At 38.7% G+C, this 18,772-nt stretch overlaps 1 long non-coding RNA gene across 1 annotated transcript in view; it reads right to left on the bottom strand.

The window, feature by feature from the left end:
- Nucleotides 1–8,561: 8,561 nt before the first annotated feature.
- Nucleotides 8,562–18,772, bottom strand: part of LOC132522278 (uncharacterized) — a 136,630-nt gene continuing 126,419 nt past the window's right edge. Inside the window, exons 6-7 of the long non-coding RNA XR_009541148.1 lie at nucleotides 9,628–9,762; nucleotides 8,562–8,993 (exon numbers count right to left, since the gene is read on the bottom strand). This is a non-coding gene — a long non-coding RNA (uncharacterized LOC132522278). The remainder of the gene's footprint in view (nucleotides 8,994–9,627; nucleotides 9,763–18,772) is intronic.

Raw genomic sequence — 18,772 nt, 5'->3', positions numbered from 1 at the left:
ATTTCCATTGCTGTCTGAGTTCTTTGCCATCTTTAGAAAGAGAACCTTCCATGTATGCTTGAGATAGGGCAGAATTGTAGTACTTTGCCCCAGAGTTCTCATGAAAAACAAGCATCATCAGGTAATCCTTCCAAGTATACAAAGTTTGGATAGTGATGCAGTGACCCATTTATTTCAGCTGCTTCTCCGTGATCTAATCTGCCAAATTTGCAAGGCCCAAGAAACTACCTACTATTTCAAACTCCTTCATCATCTTGAGGCTTCTTCCCTCTTCTTTTCACTTCCTTTTAATTGTACTCTATGTTTGAGCCAGAAAATATCCAAACTCCCTTGGAATTATCATTGAAATTCTAAATTTGTCCAGCTTACAATTTAAGCGTATCGGGTAGCTAGTTTCCACAGATGGCACCCAGTGAACCCCCCTCCTGATATTGATGTGCTTGTGTAGTCCTCCCACATTGCAGCAAGGCTGGCCCTGAAACTTGCTGGAAGTGACACTATGCCAAGTCTCCACCTAAGCTTTTTTTTTAATTAAAATCCTATTTTAATTACTTATTTTCTTGGCCATTTAATTATCACTTTTCTTCCACAAAAACTTTACTGTTGAACTCCAAATGTTTAACAGCTTTGAGTGAAACGAGGACCGTAATTCACTACTTCTGTAGGTTTTAGAAAGTTATTTACAAATGTCACAAATTTGACATCAAGAATCATCAGAAACTTTAAAAATCTTCAGTTCAAAAGTTCATGTGGACCAATTTTAGTAGGTTCATAAAGTTACATCTTGCTACCTGGGTGCCATAATATATAAAAAAAAAACACCGTAGAAATACACAAACAAAATTTTCCTTCATATTATAAAAATTACCTGTCTACAATCCTTAAAAAGTTGTAATGCACAAGAACCACTGAGCTCCAACTACCTTTCTTAATTTTATCACCACATCCTCTATGCAAATCATATGCCCTGGTCAAATTAGTCTTTTCATTTTTTTCCAACTATATCTATGATTTCCTACCTCTATATGTTTGTTCACATAGGTTTCCCACCCAAAAGTCCTCCTTTCACTCTTTCTCTTGCAATCTCATGCCCACTTAAAGACCTGATTCAAATAAACCATTCTCTATATAAAGATGTCCCTATCCTTCCCAACTGGAAACGATCTTCTACTATTTTTGGTGCCCTGTATCACTTACCATTGCCTGTCTATTCTATTTGTTACTTTTCCAATTAGATGTTAAGTTCTTTGGCATCTGTTGGCCACAACAGCTAGGTTGGTAAATACTTTATGCTATACTTGGCATTCTAGATGTTGAATGGGGATGAATATGATTTTCACTTTCTGGGAGTAGTGGCATAAGCAGTGAAAGAGGTTGCATGGACTCGGGGGTCAACATCCAATTCCAGTTCCTCTGTGTTACTTTGAAAAGAATCACCCCCTCTGACATCAGTGTTCTTAGCTCTAAAAAGAACGGGATGCACTAAGTAAACTTCTAAGGCTCATCTTGCTCTAAGATTGCTTTGCTTGGTAATTACTTCCTCTTCCTTTTTACAAATGAAAATGCACATTGATTGCTTATCCATAACCATGTTAAATTTAAAAAATACTTTACATGCAGCATTTTACATTTGACAGGAAATTATTGTTAGCAACTGAGAACAACTACACTGAAGAGATGTATTTAAAAACAGAAGTATCAGAAGAATTTCATTTTACTGTCATCTGTTCCAAGACCTCAAAGAAGCTGGTTTAGAAAGGAATCACTGAAACATTTAAAATATATATTAAATACCTCTAGCTTAGGTTTGTTGACTTTGAAATATGACTGGAGAAAGAAGTATTCATCTAGCCCACTAATTTAAAGAAACATGAAATATTCTTTTGATATTTTCTCAAAATTTGTCATATGTGTCTTCAAAAAGAAAGATTAAATTTAATTTCTGTTAGACTATTATTCACTTTTATTCCTTTTCCAATTGGAATATATTTTAATTCATGTGTTCAAAAAAATCAGGCAAGGAAATATAAAATTATGTTGATTTTTAAATAACATCTTAAGGTTTTGCCATATTTGAATTGCCTACTTCCATCCAAATTTAATTCTAAATCAGGGAAGTCATCTTAATTGCAATTAAATAGAATCTTAGGTCTTAATGAAAATAACGTTGAAGGTACGTTACCCAAATCACCTCAAATTCACAGAAATTAACATTTCAATGCATTTTGCTCTGAAATGAAATGAACAGTTGTATATCACAAAAGCCAGTTTTAACTCGTATAGTTTCCTGCTCATAGTAGAAACCGTGCTCTACAGGAACTGCAATGCAGTGAGTAAAGAGAAAAACCCAGAAGTTTAAAAGAGTGCTTTTTAATTATGTATGTTGATACCTACGTAAAAATATATGCATAGGAAAAAAAAAGCCTGAACGTATACGCTCCAAAACGTTAACCACAATTATTCCGATTAGTTAGATTACTGATGATTTTTATTTTTCTCATTTTTGCCTGCCTATATTTTCCTAAATAAACATATATTACTTTTATAGTAATAAGCAAAAAAAAAAAAAAAGTGGCAGTGGGGTGTAGGGGTAAGAGTAGTTGATGGTAAGGGTCTAAAGACCCTTTAAGAGTAGTTGATGGTAAGGGTCTAAAGACCCTTTGCTCTTTCAATCTGCTGCTATATTTGCAAAGTTTCACTCAGCAGAATAGGAACCCCCAGATAAAGATGGAATTTTATGAGTACATAGAGACTAAGAACCACAGCTTCCTAGTGATATGCAAAGTTGCTCATACAGAATGTTGCTGTATGGGGACATTAAACAGAGTACAGAAAAACACTTACACCTAGAGCTGTGTCTCTAAGACCGGTTACCAAATATTAATAATGGATGTTGAATATCAGACACTTTTCACTTTCATCTTTGTACTTTTCTGCATTGTTCAAATTTTTACAGTATGCATTTTCAGAATTAGGGGGGAAATCCACTAAATGTTTTCATTTTGGACAAACAAAAGCAAAATGCAATGACGGGATAGCAGAGCATCCTCATGGACAGTGCTTGCAAAGTCTTTAACATTCAGAGGCTAGAATGTGAAAAAGGGAAGTAAGATTTGCCAACATATTTCTTTCTGGCACAGACTCTCATTTTGACCTTTGAGTAATACTGGAATTAAAAGAACCTTTAGAGATCTTCTGGCCCAAAGATGGCAAGTAAGTTTTACTTTGGTTGCTAACACCGGTTGATTGGTAGTAACTGCCTACAATGATTTGCTGAGAAGAAATCAGAAGCAGCTTCCTAGTTTGGTAGAAGAGTTTCAGTGATTGATTAACAGTGTCTGCCATGGGCACAGACAGATAGGAGTGATTATAGTATCAGGTGTTTCCCCTTCCTGATCTAGTCCAACTCTCTACTTTTACATTTGAGGAAATTGAGGGGTGAAGTGGTTAAAAATGATCACGGAACGAGCTTTTGGCAGAGCCAGGTGTAGAATAACATTTCCTGACCCCTGGTAGTATGTTCTTCCAGCACAACAAATTGATTTGGACTTTTGAAGGCATGTCTAGCACTGGGCCAGACCTAAAGCATCAGGTATAAATTTTATTTACATGTCAGCACCTTATTTTTGGAAGAGATTTAATAACCCAGTTTATTAATGATAATAGTTATTTCATATATTTTATAAACATCCCCTACAAATCATGGCAATGTGACTAGGCCCAATATTATAAATCAAAAGACTGCAAAACAGGGCTTCCCTGGTGGGGCAGTGGTTGAGAGTCCGCCTGCCGATGCAGGAGACACGGGTTCGTACCCCAGTCCGGGAAGATCCCACATGCCGCGGAGCGGCTGGGCCCGTGAGCCATGGCCGCTGAGCCTGCGCGTCCGGAGCCTGTGCTCCACAACGGGAGAGGCCACGGCAGCGAGAGGCCTGCATACCGCAAACAAACAAATAAAAAGACTGCAAAACAATGAAATGAGTTGCTCATAGCTCAAGAAAATTATTTTATCTGAAACCGGCTGGATCTAAAGCCCAGGCTCTGTCTACTCTAGGTCAGGTCTCTGCAGAGTCCCTTGGCTGTGCTGTATTTACTGAGAGTACTCACAGCAGAGCTCCCTGAAGATTACATTTTTCCACATTTCGTTCAATTAATTCCCCATAGATGGGATGATAAAGTCTTTTTCACTAGAGAGAAAGCTTACAAACAAGTATGAGAACAGGATTTCTACATTTAAGAACCTCAAAGTGAAGTGTAAGGAGAAACTAAATGGGCTATTTGCAACTTCAGCCTCTCCACCTAATGACAAGGTTCTAATATTTCTGTTTTAATGAAAAGGTCTAAGAACAAGACTATAAGCTATTGTAACCCTTGTACTTCTTCCAATACATTAAATTTCTCTGGTTGTATGCTTCTAAAAAGCCTAACATGCAGGTAACTTTAACGTCAGTTTAGAGCCATCTCTCCTCATAAGATTCAGGTACCAGTTCATCACATTTTCTTTCTCCTGGTGAAAAATAGATTATTTCAGTCTTTGGAGTTCATAAACTTTCAAAAGTCTGTGATGGTAAATGTACAAATTCACTTGCCTTTTTGAGTTTTGACTATGGGCCATGCACTTTATATGGATTATCCATTTAATTCTCTCAGGAGACCAATGACATAGGTATATTATTACCCCCTTTAGAAATGAGGAAAATGAGGCTTAGAGAGGCTAGCTAATTTTATCTATGCTCAAGCAGTTAGCAAGTAGCTGAGCAGGTCACTCTGGATTTAAAGTTCTTAAGCATGAAGATTTGCTGTCTCCCATGGATGTTTAAAAAAAATGGCAAGGGTTAATTAGGGAATTTGGGAAGAAATGTTTTCTGAAATGTTTTGCCAAAAATTATCCAAGTAATTCACTCATTTAAAACATAACAGTTGGGGCTTCCCTGGTGGCACAGTGGTTGAGAGTCCGCCTGCCGATGCAGGGGACACGGGTTCGTGCCCCGGTTCGGGAAGATCCCACATGCCGTGGAGCGGCTGGGTCGGTGAGCCATGGCCGCTGAGCCTGCGCGTCCGGAGCCTGCGCTCTGCAACGGGAGAGGCCACAACAGTGAGAGGCCCGCGTACTGCAAAATAAATAAATAAATAACAGTTGATGAAGTGTACCATGCTGGGCGTTAGAGGGAAGACCAAGATGAGTTAAACTTGGATCCTGCTCTCAAAGTCCTTATAGTCCTGTAATAAAACATTACAATTGACCATAGCCAAGAAGTGGTGAATGCCACAGGGCCGACAGTCAATCTGCCGAACTTAACAGCAGACGGTCACAGTTGTCTCTTCAGTTTTAAAGAAAATTGACACAATGATTTTTGTAAAACAGCTTTACTGAGGAATAATTGACATGTAAAATATGGCATATATTTAAATATACAATTTGATAAGTTTTGATATATATGTGTGAAGCCATCAACACAATCAAGATAATGAACCCATCTATCATCCCCCCAAATTTGCTTGTGCCTCATTTAACTCCTGTTTCTCCTTGTCCGCCAACCCATCCCCAGGCAACCTCTGATCTACTTTCTGTAACTATTAATTAGTTTGCATGTTCTAGAATATTATAAATGGACTGAGACGATATGTACTCTTTTTTTAATCTGGCTTCTTTCGCTCTGCATAACTGAGATTCATATATGTTGTTGCATGTAACAATAGCTAATTCCTTTTTATTGTAGAGTAGTATTCATCGTGGGGATATACCACAATTTGTTTATCCATTCACATGTTGATAGATATTGGGTTGTTGCCATTTTTTAAGTTACTAAGCCTTCATGTATAAGTCTTTGTATGGATATACATTTCATTTCTTCTGGGTAAATATCTAGGAGTAGAATAGCTGGGTCATATGGTAGGAGTATGATTAACTTTATAAGAATCTGCCAGGCCTTTTTCAGTCCCACCAGCATTTTATACCATTTTACAGTCCCACCAGCAAACTATTAGAGTTTCAGTTCCTCCACATCCTTTCCAAGACTACTTGGTATAGTCATTCTAATATATATATATATATATATATACATATATATATATATAATCACTGTGGTTTTATTTTTCATTTAATTCACATCTCCTAATGACTAAAGATGCTGACTATCTTTACATGGCACAGCAATTTTAATGTGTAATATAATGTTTTTTATATGTTGACTGAGAGGAAGGGATACATCCCTACAGTATGCTTCATTGTTAGTAACTTTGCTGTCAGATAAATCAAAGAGTTATAGTAAGAAAATATCATTAACTATTGATTTAAATGACATTAAAAAATCCAGAAAATATAGAATATGCATCTTAATGCAAATTTGAGTTATTAAAAAATAAGCTACAGAATACTAAGATTTTACTTTCACCTGGTGCCTGAGAATTTCTTCCACTCACCATGCATTGATGGACCCACTCGTGGTTCCTGAACTGCACTGAGAAGCAACAAGTATTATCAGTTTCTTTTTCCTCCTTGACTCCTCTCCTTTTGAAACCCTACTTGTTACCATGAACGATTTTAACCAAATTGGTTAAAATCATCTATTAACCATCCTGAAAAGACACTGCAGTTTCATTATTTAGGGGTCCTAAACACCAAATAAATAGATATTTTGTGACAATACTGACTTTTAAAATAGAGGAAGTTTTTCTGCACACTATAGACTTCTCCTTAAAGGAACATTACAAAGACATTTTTTACTAAAGTTTGCCTATTCTAGTCTCTTGGGGAAGTAAGACTGTATAGTCAGCAGCAAGAAATATGTCCTTTCAATTTCAATTGTCCACTCAAGGAAGAAGGACATATAATACCAACATTTAATCTCCTTATAATCAATTCAATAAAAAAATCATTGTGTGTACTGTGAGGTGCCCCATGCGAGACTTGCACTGACTGAGAACATACTATGAGGCTCTACTTCCAGACACCTTATACGTGTTATTACTAATCTTTACAACAACCACTTTACAGAACTCAATCTGGTACAGTAACTTGGCCGAGCCACACAGTTCCATGATTCAGTAACTTGGCTAAGTTTCCACAGCAGAGTTCAGGTGAAATCCTAGGTTATTTTTACTTATTTATTTTGTGACCGCTCCTCGCGGCATGTGGGAACTTAGCTCCCCTACCAGAGTTCGAACGCATGTCCCCAGCATAGGAAGCATGGAGGTCTGACCACTGGACTGCCAGAGAATTCCTTGAAATCCTAGGTTTAACTCATTCCAAAACCTTTGTTCTTTTCACTGAGACAAGCTAGTCCCAAGATACCACCCAATTCTTTGTGAATAATTAAACAGTGTAGGGACTGTGAGCTATACTATAATTTTTGCCATGGACCTCATTTAAGTGTATGACATACTTTGAAGGGTGAACCATAATTTTATGCTACTGGGATATAATAAAGCCATAATTTTCACATTGAAATTCAATTTAAGATTTCCATGTATTTGTTTTCCTTTCTTGATTTCTGCTTACCAACCCTCTATTATTGATCTAAATCTGTAAATACATAAAAAGGAAACTATAAGGGCCCCTAGAAACCTGTATTTGATTGCTAGTGGCTCATAGGTGGATATGAAGAACATCGCTCTAAGGAATATGATTCAGATTTTATGGTTTGATACCATGGCCCAAGGTCTTCAAAGCCAACTGCCAATCAGTGTCAGATTCGATCATGGGACTGTATCAAAATTCTCTCTTTTACTACAGATCACCTTCATGATTGCAATAGTCTCTATTTTGTTTTGAGTGAGTTATGCATTAGTCCAGGGGTCCCCAACGCCCAGGTCGTGGGCTGATACCGGTCCATGGCCTGTTAGGAGCCGGGCTGCACAGCAGGAGGTGAGCACCAGGCAAGCGAGCAAAGTTTCATCTGTATTTACAGCTGCTCCCCATCGCTCGCATTACTGCCTGAGCTCCTCCTCCTGTCAGCATTATGGTGAGTTGTGTAATTATTTCATTATGTATTACAATGTAATAATAATAGAAATAAAGTGCACAATAAATGTTATGAGCTTGAATCATCCTGAAACCATCCCCCTACCCTGGTCCGTGGAGAAATTTCCTTCCACGAAACCAGTCCTTGGTGCCAAAAAGGTTGGGGACTGCTGCATTAGTCACTCACTATAGAGTGAATGTCTTACTTCTCAGAAGGCTTAAGTTGAGAAGTGTAGTTATGAGGAAGAGATTGATATCAACGTGGCTAACAGAAGAAAAATCAGATACCACTTAATAAACGTAATAATAATATAAAATAAAAATATTGTAGGATCATTAAAAATATAGTAGATTTGATATGGGTATTTAAAAGATGTAGAGCAAAAAGTTCAAAAAAATGAAAGATAAGGCTATAGGAAAGTTCAAGGATAAAAAGGTAAAGGAATATAATGGGGAAAAAAGTAACTTTATTTAAACATTGATCATTTTAATGCAGAGTACTGTAATGATCGAAACTAACAATGACCCAGTGTAATTTCATGATCCTCATGAACTGGCATTAAGGTACCCAGAAGTACATTGTGTTTACCATTATAGAGTGCTTTTCTCTAAGAAATTCTCTGTGAAGCAGCAGAAGATTTAACAATCAAATAACAATCATGTACTCTTTTTTAAAAAAAAATTTATTTTTATTTATTTATTTATTTTTGGCTGTATTGGGTCTTTGTTGCTGTCCGCAGGCTTTCTCTAGTTGCAGCGAGTGGGGGCTAGTCTTCGTTGCGGTGCGCGGGCTTATCGCGGTGGCTTCTTTTTTGCAGAGCATGGGCTCTAGGCATACAGGCTTCAGTAGTTGTAGCACGTGGGCTCAGTAGTTGTGGCTCTTGGGCTCTAGAGGGCAGGCTCAGTAGTTGTGGTGCACGGCCTTAGTTGCTCCGCAGCATGTGGGATCTTCCTGGACCAGGGCTTGAACCCATGTCCCCTGCACTGGCAGGCGGATTCTTAACCACTGCACCACCAGGGAAGCCCTACTCTTTTTTTTTTAAATTGAAGATAGTTGATGTACAATATTATATAAGTTACAGGTGTACAATATAGTGATTCACAATTTTTAAAGGTTATACTCCATAAATATAGTTATTATAGTTATAAAATATTGGTTATGTTCCTCATGCTGTACAATATACCTTGTAGCTTATTTTATACATAATAGATCGTACCCAATCCCCTATCCCTATCTAGCCCCTCCCTCTTCCCTCTCCCCACTGGCAACCACTAGTTTGTTCTCTATACCTATGAGTCTGCTTCCTTTTATTTTGCTATATTCACTAGTTTGTTGTATTTTTCAGAGTCTACATATAAGTGATATCATACAGTATTTGTCTTGCTCTGACTTATTTCACTTAGCATAATACCCTCCAACTCCATCCATGTTGCTGCAAATGGCAAAATTTCATTCTTTATTGTGGCTGAGTAGTATTCCATTGTATGTATGTATATATATATATATATATATATATATATGCCACATCTTCTTTAACAATCATATGTTCTGAAAGCATTAGTACAAATTACACTTTCTCTAGCCTATATTTTGACAAATCCTGCTGGGTACTATGACACAGAGAATATAAGCACTAGAGACAGATAGATCTGAGTTTGATTACTTCCTAGCTGTGTGATCCTGGGAAAGTTGATTTATTCACTGAATCCATTTCCTCATTTGTGAAATGAAGGTTGTTGTGAGGTTAACTGGCATAACGTATATAAAGTTACTTGTGAAGATGAAGCAGTTAGATCCTCTGGAATGATAACCCCAAACCAAAAAATTAGGATGTGAAAAGCATTAAAGTAATAATAGACTACTGCCAATTCATAAATATAAACTGTTTACTTCTTCTCATAAACGCTTGATATTTGGCATAATGAAAAGAACAACTGGTCTGAACTTGGAAGACCTAGAGATTCTTCAAAATGAAAATAAAGGGATTGGCTTAGACATAAGCTCCTCAGGGCCAGAGACTTTGTTATTTTGTTTTATCCCTATTGCTTTTTATTTAACTTGATATGGGAGACTCTTGATAAATATTTGTTAAATGAATAAATGATTGCATGAATAGACTTGTTGATTTCTAAATTTTCTTCCAACATCAACACCCTGCTTTTATAAGAAGATGACAGGAAAGAAACTGCATTGTATAAACACTTTTGTTGTGTTGTATTAGGGCACATGCATTAAAAATATCAACTGCTGGTTTGGCTAAGACCTTGGTATTTATATTGTAATAGGGAGGCTGTGTATGTCATTTTGTACATTTTTTGCTAATAGATACTTATTCATTTTTCTACTCATCAAGGAATTTTCTGAGTCAAAGGAACATGATCTTGAGGGAGACTGTAACATGAGGTTTGCTTTATTGTGATGAGGGAATGTCAGATTCCGAATAGAAAATATTTTAAATAATTTTTAATAATGGCAGTGGAAAATAAGGAATAATTCTTAATGTTCTCTGCAACTCTTTATGTTTGTAATTTAGGAGCCACTGCTGGCTGAATTCTCTGGTACTACTGCCAAGAATTTGAAGACTGCATAAACATTTTCATTTGCTGAAATGTTAATGTCTTGATTTCAAAACCACATAATACTTAGTCCATTAGAGCTAATGACCCCTACCATTCACTTTTACATTGCTACCTAACTCAGAAATATTTTACAGTCCCAATTCTACATATGGGATTGAATGTGCTATTTAAGCCCAGTGGCTCACTGTGAGCCTGCAGAAGGAGATCAATATTGATCTCAGCTGCTTATCTTTGGTCTAAGTGGATTTGGCACTGTCACAACTGCATGATTTCAGGGACTCAGAAAATAATGCTTTCATTGCCTGCTACATACTTTTTAAAAAGTTTCCTACTTGCTTCTCAATGACTAAATTGTTGGCACTGGTTTTCTCTGAGTGGTAAATTTAGGAGTAGGGGAATGTTTACTTCCTACCTTATGTATTTCTAATTGATTTTTTTTTAACAAGCACTATTTATATATTAATATTTGAATAAGTAACATATGCTCATAACTCAAATATTTAAAAACTATAAAAGGTAAAAGTCTCTCTTCCTTCCCTATCTCACATTCATTAGATCTCCTCCTTTTTTCTCTTCCCAATCCACTGTTACTGGTTTCTTGGATATTATTTCAGAATAGTTTATGTATACGCAAGCAAATACTTATACATATATATTTTTCTTTTTATCACACAAAATGTAGCAGATAGATAGTGCATACTGCTATGCATCTTGCATTTTTCATTAAATCTAGCTTAGAGATTTTCCCATGTTGGTGCAATAGATAGCACATCCTCACTATCTTCCTTTTTTTAATTTCTATCTTTTCATGGCTGTATAACATTCCATTAGTATATATAAGTGCATCATGATTTATTTCACAGGTTTTGTATTGATGGTCATTGGATTGTTTCCAATCTTGCTATTACAAGTAATGCTTTAATGAATAACCTGTACCTAGGTCATTTTATGTGTCAAATCTATTCATAGGATATATTCAATTAGAAGGGATTGTTGGGTCAAAGGGTATGTGCATTCATAAGATTGATTGATCTTGCCAAATTAACCTCTATGGACTTATTCCAATTTACAATCATACAAAGATAATCAAACTTTTAGATTTTTGAAAATCTGATATGTGAAAAATGATATATCAGCATAGCTTTAATTTGCATTTCTTATGTGAATATCTTTTCATATATTTATGGAATTTTCCATGAGTTGTTATGATATTGAGATTTATAATAAGAAATATATATTTGGTGTTCTGGAACAGAGCTCCTAAAACCCTTGGAATTTCCTAAGTGATGAGAGCAGTAAAGGTGTCTCATGTTAACTTTTGGAAAGCACCTCAGGTTGAGGGCTGGTTGACAGGGGAGCCAACGATGTGATTAGAGGGTTGGAACTTTCAGTCCCACCACCACCTCTCCACCTCCAGAGAGGGGAGATGGGCTGGAGATTAAGTTCAATCACCAAAGGCCAATAATTTAATCAATTATGCCTGTGTAACAAAGCCTTCTTACAAACCCAAAGGAAGAGGTTCAGAGATCTTTTTGGGGTGGTGACACATGGAGATTTAGGGAGAGTAGCGAGCCCAGAGAGGGTTTGGAAGCTCCTTAACCTTTCCGCATACCTTGCCCTATGCATCTCTTCCATCTGGTCGTTCCTGAGTTATATACTTTTATAATAAACCGGTAATCCAGTAAGTAAAACATTTCTCTGAATTCTGTAAGCCGCTCTAGCAAATGAATCAAAACCAAAGAGGGGTGTCATTGGAAACTCCAATCTATAGCTCTTCTTTAGAAGTACAAGTGACAACCTGGACTTGCTACTGATCTTTGAAGTGGAGGGTGGGCATTCTTGGACTGAACCCTTAACCTGTGGGATCTAATGGTATCTCTAGGTAGATAGTGTCAGAACTGAGTTGAATTGTAGGATAGCCAGCTTGTTGGCATGGCAAAACTCCCCCCACCCCACACCAGAACTCTTTAGTTGTTTATTCATTTCCATTACCCATTTTTCTATCGAGTTGTCAAAAAAAATTTTTTTTGGTCTTATTTATTTATAATAGTGCTTTGTATCGATATATAAGGGATATTTGTACTTTGTAATATAAGTTGAAAATACTTTTTCCTGGTTTGTCATTTATCTTTTAAGTTTAATTATATCTATAGATCTATATAGGCCCATACAGATCTATATAGATATATATATCACCATATATATATATATATATCACCACACAGATATTTTTTCATTTTTACATAACTGAATTTATCAATTTTCAAATGACTTCTGGATTTTGAGTCACATTTATAAAGACCTTCCAAGGTTATAAAGAAATTCTTCCATAATTCTCTTCTAGTAATTTTAGTATTTTTTTACATTGAAATATACGATTTCTTTGTAATTTATTACACAGTGTGAAGTATGGATCCAGTGTTATTCCAGATGGCTATCCAGTTATACCAACACCATTTATTGAAAAGTTACTCTTTTCTCTGATGATTTGCAATGTCACCTTTTTTTTTTTAATTTTATTTTTGGCTGCATTGGGTTTCATTGCTGCACGCTGGCTTTCTCTAGCTGTGGTGAGTGGGGGCTACTCTTCGTTGCGGTGTGCAGGTTTCTCATAGTGGTGGCTTTTCTTGTTGAAGAGTACAGGCTCTGGGCACATGGGCTCAGTAGCTGTGGCTCGCGGGCTCTAGAGTGCAGGCTCAGTAGTGGTGCAAGGGCTTAGTTGCTCCGTGGTATGTGGGATCTTCCCGGACCAGGGCTTGAACCCATGTCCCCTGCAATGGCAGGTGGATTCTTAACAACTGCGCCACCAGGGAAGCCCCGCAATGTCACCTTTATCATATATTAATTCCTTTATCTACTTGGGTCTGTATCAGAACATTCTCATTGGTTCCATTCATCTATATGTTTATTTATGGACTAGTCCCACATTGTTTTAATTACTGAAGCTCTGTAGTGTGTTTTAATATCTGGCAAGGCTAACCATACTACTTTTTCTCACACACAGATGTACGTATTTCTCTTCTTTTCAGAATTTTCCTGGCTATTCTACCCCTGTCTCCAATATAAATTGGAGGATTAGCTTGTCAACTTCAAAAGGAAAAAAATCAGTATTTTTATTGGAATTGTGTTAAAATTTTAAATTAACTTTGAGATAAGTGACATTTTAACAATTTTTAATTTTCCTATCCAGTTATGTCTTCTACCTGTTAAAATCTATTTTGGGTCTTCTTTTTTTCCTTTTAACTTTTCTACATATAGGTCTTGTGCATAGTTGTTAAATTTATTCCTAAGTATTTTCTCTTTCTCGTTGCTACTTTAAATAAGATCTTTCATCCTTCTATCTTCTAATAGGTTATTGTTTGTGTATATATGAGATCAACTAATTTTGCATCCTTCTAATTTACTGAATTCTTTTTTTTTTAAGTCTTTATTGAATTTGTTGTTTTATGTTCTGGTTTTTTGGGCTGTGAGGCATGTGGGATCTTAGCTCCCTGACCAGAGATCAAACCCACAACCCCTGCATTGGAAGGTGAAGTCTTAACCGTTGGACTGACAGGGAAGTCCCCCTCTTATTGTTTTTTTGGTTTTGTTTTGTTTTTTTGTGGTTTTTTGAATTTTATTTATTTTTTTATACAGCAGGTTCTTATTAGTTATCTATTTTATACATATTAGTGTATACATGTCAATCCCAATCTCCCAATTCATCCCACCACCACCCACCCCCCGCCGCTTTCCCCCCTTGGTGTCCATACATTTGTTCTCTACATCTGTGTATCTATTTCTGCCCTGCAAACCCTTTCTTATTGTTTACAGTGATTTTTCTTGGGCTTATAGAGATAAAATCTTATCATCTGTACATAGTGACTATTTTTTCTTTCTTTCCCATTTTTATACTTGAAGTCTTTATCATGTCTGATTATGATTGCTAGTATCTTCAGTAAAATTTTAACTAATAATGGTGATAGCAAAGCACTCCTGTTTTATTCCTGCCTCTAGCATTTCCCTGTCAAGCAGCATGCTGGTTTGGGGGGATGATACAGATGTATTTTATCACATTAAAGAAGTATTCATCTGTTCCTATTTTGAGTGCTTTTTATCATCAAGTTGTTGAAACCATGAGCATTTTAATAAATGCCAACTACAGCAAAGTTATCCTTCTGACCTAACTGTCTTCCAACCTCCAATCTCTTGCTGATGTCTCCCATTGGCTGGTCATAATAGAAGACAGAAACGAAGGGAGTCCTAAGTGTCAGCTTCCCAGAGCACAGAGCATGGTAGAAAAGAAGGATAGAGGGTAGATCTGGAAGAGCAGACAGGGCATATCCCATACAGAAGCCAAAAACAGATAATAAAACAAAAAGAAAACAAAAGATTAATTTCACTCTTCATTAATTGAAAACAAAAAGATTATTATAGGTGGCTAAAGCAATTCTCTTGAAGCTAGTAGCATTACCTTTGTTTATTAAAAAAGTAAAAGAAAAGTGTTGGGTCTCAGTCTTAGGCATTTTAACACAGAAAGCTGCTGGTACTAACCTTTTCTAGGTCTAATGTTAGCAGGCCCAGGGATTGCATTTCCCAGTCAGGATTGAGCTTCTTGAATGTAGTTTCCCTCTATATCTAGTACCTTATTTTTAAAACCTTGCCACTCCTTCCCCAGATCTAAAAATAATGTTCTAGTGTGATGGATATTAGGTGGGTCAGTTGTCAGCACCGGAACCAGACACTGTATCTTCTGGGAAGGACCCAGCAGAACATGCCCTTTCTACCAGCACCTTGGCCAGGCTCCAGGGGTATTCCGTTCAGGCCTACCTCACATGCCCCTGCACATCAACAGGCCTGGCACTGGGGGCAGAGATTTCACCTGACTGTACCACATGATGCCCTCTCTGATGGACTTGCTTCCCTTCTGCCAGACATCTGGAAACTGTTCCAAATTCTGCAGCAATCCCGACCTCCTGCTGCAAAGGCTGCATATTCGGGAGACATTGTGGGTCAGAGGGTTGCCAGATAAAATACAAGATGCCCAGTTAAATTTGAATTTCAGATAAACAATGAATAATTTTTAGTATATCACGAATATTGCAAGGGACATCCTTATACTAAATTATAAAAAACATATTTTTTATGTGAAATTCAGACTCAACTGGGTGCCCAATTTTTCTCCGCTAAATCTGGCAACCCTTATCACAAATAATCCTTCACTATGCTTCCCATCCCCTCCCCCAATTTCAAAATCCCTCAGGTTCACTAAAGTGTTAAGACAACCTGAGAGGGGTATTAATTACACAGGTCATAGTTAGGATTCACTTTTGAGGCCTTGGCCTCTGACTCTAACTCCCATTAACAGTGACGAGTTTTTCTGATCAGTAAATTTGTAAATGTTATTTCGGCACTAAGAGAGACATTTCAGTGGTGGTCGAGAACAAGTGTGGGGCATGAAAAAAGTAGATCTCAGCAGGTGTGTGTAGGAATAGGGACGGGGGCAGGGGTGTCCAGGCATAGCTTAAGGGAATGCCCACAGGAAAGAGAATGTTGAAGTGAACGTGTACCATCTGACAATTTTGCCTGACTGGGATCCTTGCATTATTCCTTTCTTGCTTCCCCCTGTCCTTCTCGTCTCATCCCCACACACTCATCCCCAGGTGCAGGGCATGAGCTGGAGGCTGCATCCCAGCAGAACAGAAAGCAGGAGGCCTGGTGAAGGAAACAGCTACCAAGCAACCAAGGGCTGGGGGCAAAATAGGCCAGGAGGAGAAGTAAAACCAAGAAATATTTAAAAGTTAGATGCCTGACATTTAAGGAAAAAGTCCAAAGTTAGCCAAGAATAACTGCCTACTGCAGGATTCAAAACCTCTGAATGACAAAACTTCTGAAAGAGGAAGCGATGGTAGCACGGGGCACCCTGCTGACCCTTCTCCCTGCCTGACCACTTCTCCATTCCACCCTCCACGCAGCCACATGGAGCACAGACAAGACAGAGCGGCCCTCTCCTAGCAGGCTCTGTGAACTGCATGGCTGAGGCAGACCCAGTGGCCCTCTCTAGGAAGTCAATAAAGCAGACCACAGCCTTATTTTCTGAGACTGACTCAATCCACCCGGCTTTCCCAAATGCAGTTGGCCCAAGAGGCTAAGAGTTCAGTCAGCCATGAGGCAGACACAACCTTACCTCACATGGCTGCTTCCACGTGGCATCCAAGTTCACGCCTGGATACTGACCGTTCAGGGGAGCGAGCCGGGGTTAAACTGTGCCGTGTAAGTTTGTGTTGCTGTCATTTCTCCACCTGGGGTTTTTGAGCTGTACCAAGCAGCCGTGGGGCCTTTGCTGTCAGGGCTTGCACAAATCTGACTTGCCCAGAGAATCAGAAGAGTTTGGGGCTCCCAAGCAAGGAGAGTGGTCAACTCGTCCTGGTTTGTCCAGGACTTTCCCAGTTTGAGCACTGCAAGTCTCACACTCCAGGAAACCCTTCGGTCCCAGGTAAAATGTGGTCATTCCACAATCAAGACACCAAAGCTTTGGCACCTGTATATCAGTTTCTACCGCTGTAAAATGCTGGGATGGGCCAACACAGCTTCTAACGTACCTGCTGCATCTAACAGTCTATGATTCACCCTCACGCTCCTGACCTTACCCGTCAGCTCCAAACCAAATTCACTTGATCCAAGCCCCGAGCTCACATAATCTGATGATAAACTAATCATCAGTGTGTTAACAGGGGAAGTTGAGAGGAGTTTAACAATGGTTCTAGGAGGAAGGCATGTGGTCACAGGTGAGTGGTCCCAGCGGTGGTAGTTCAGCTGGGGAGATGGGGTGTATGCCTCTGGGCCATCCTGAGAGGAAGATACATTTAGGCAGGCAGGTTGGGAGGCAGCCAGCCTGACAGAGCTGGTTTGATGGGCTGGTTTCAGCTTCACAGCAAAAACAATAGCCACAGGCAGGGCAGTCTTGTCTGGCTCCAGCCAACTTTCACACTATGACGTGAATAAAGCCAGTAGTTGAAACCTCAGACTGGAGAAGAAAGGAAGTCATCTACTGATAGCACTGTTTATTTATTTATTTATTTATTTTTTGCGGTGCGCGGGCCTCTCACTGCTGTGGCCTCTCCCGTTGCGGAGCACAGGCTCCGGACGCGCAGGCTCAGCGGCCATGGCTCACGGGCCCAGCCGCTCCGCGGCATGTGGGATCTCCCCGGACCAGGGCACGAACCCGCGTCCCCTGCATCGGCAGGCGGACTCTCAACCAGTGCGCCACCAGGGAAGCCCTGTTTATTTATTTTTGAATGCACTTGCTCAGAGCCCTAGGCTGCCATCTGAAATACAGATATGCAGCTACCATTTTGGGGGTAGGTAAGAGTTCAAACTCTGGAATCACAACCTACTAACTGGGCAAATATTAGGTTGAATCATACGAACTTGCTGATATTAGACTTTTCTGACCTGCAAAAACAGGAATTCTACATGGCTCAGGTTAATAACTTATCTCTTTTCCTTGGTTTCCTCATGTGTGAAATGCAGCTCGGCACCAACCTGGAGGGGACGCAGAGAGAAGACAGGGAGGTGCTCAGATAGCCCCTGGCTCACACCCCCGCTCAGTGATGTCCACTCTACCGCTGCCGCCGCCTCAGCCTCTGCCGCTATTGGTGAAGAAGAACTCGGGGTACATCAGCTGAACCCAGGGGGACCCAGACTGTTTCTGGGACATGTGACACTGACAAACCAAAGCAGATTAGTCATCTTAGCTGAATGTGGACCTTCATTCTAATTCCAGGGTTAGGAAAGAAGAATAAGGTTCATACCACAGATTTTTCAGGTCATTCTGAGAACTGAAGATTTTGCCTTTCCTCTCAGTCCAGAACAATCAGTTCCAATACCTGGCAAAGGGCTTTTATGATGGGGTTTTGCTGTAACAAAACTGGGCCCCACCTTTAGCCTTACATCTGTGTTTGTAGCAACCACACACACGCATCCATCTTATCAATTTAATTACATAGGCACACAAACACACACATTGGGAAGCACATGCAAAACAAAGGAGAGAGCCTCATCATTAACAGAGTACAAAAAAGTTACACTGGATTTCTTCTCTCGGTAACTAACAGGAAGCAATAAAGAGAGGAAACGAAACATTTTGCTGTGGTATTATCATCATAATTCAATAAAATTTATTAACTTAAGCAAATTCACTTGGCTTTTTATAGCTCCAGGAATCTAGGAAATAGCTTCCTTTACATA

This window comes from Lagenorhynchus albirostris, chromosome 6 (genome assembly GCF_949774975.1).
Source record: "Lagenorhynchus albirostris chromosome 6, mLagAlb1.1, whole genome shotgun sequence".
In the NCBI taxonomy this organism is placed as follows: domain Eukaryota; kingdom Metazoa; phylum Chordata; class Mammalia; order Artiodactyla; family Delphinidae; genus Lagenorhynchus; species Lagenorhynchus albirostris.
This window is presented reverse-complemented; position numbering and strand designations above follow the sequence as displayed.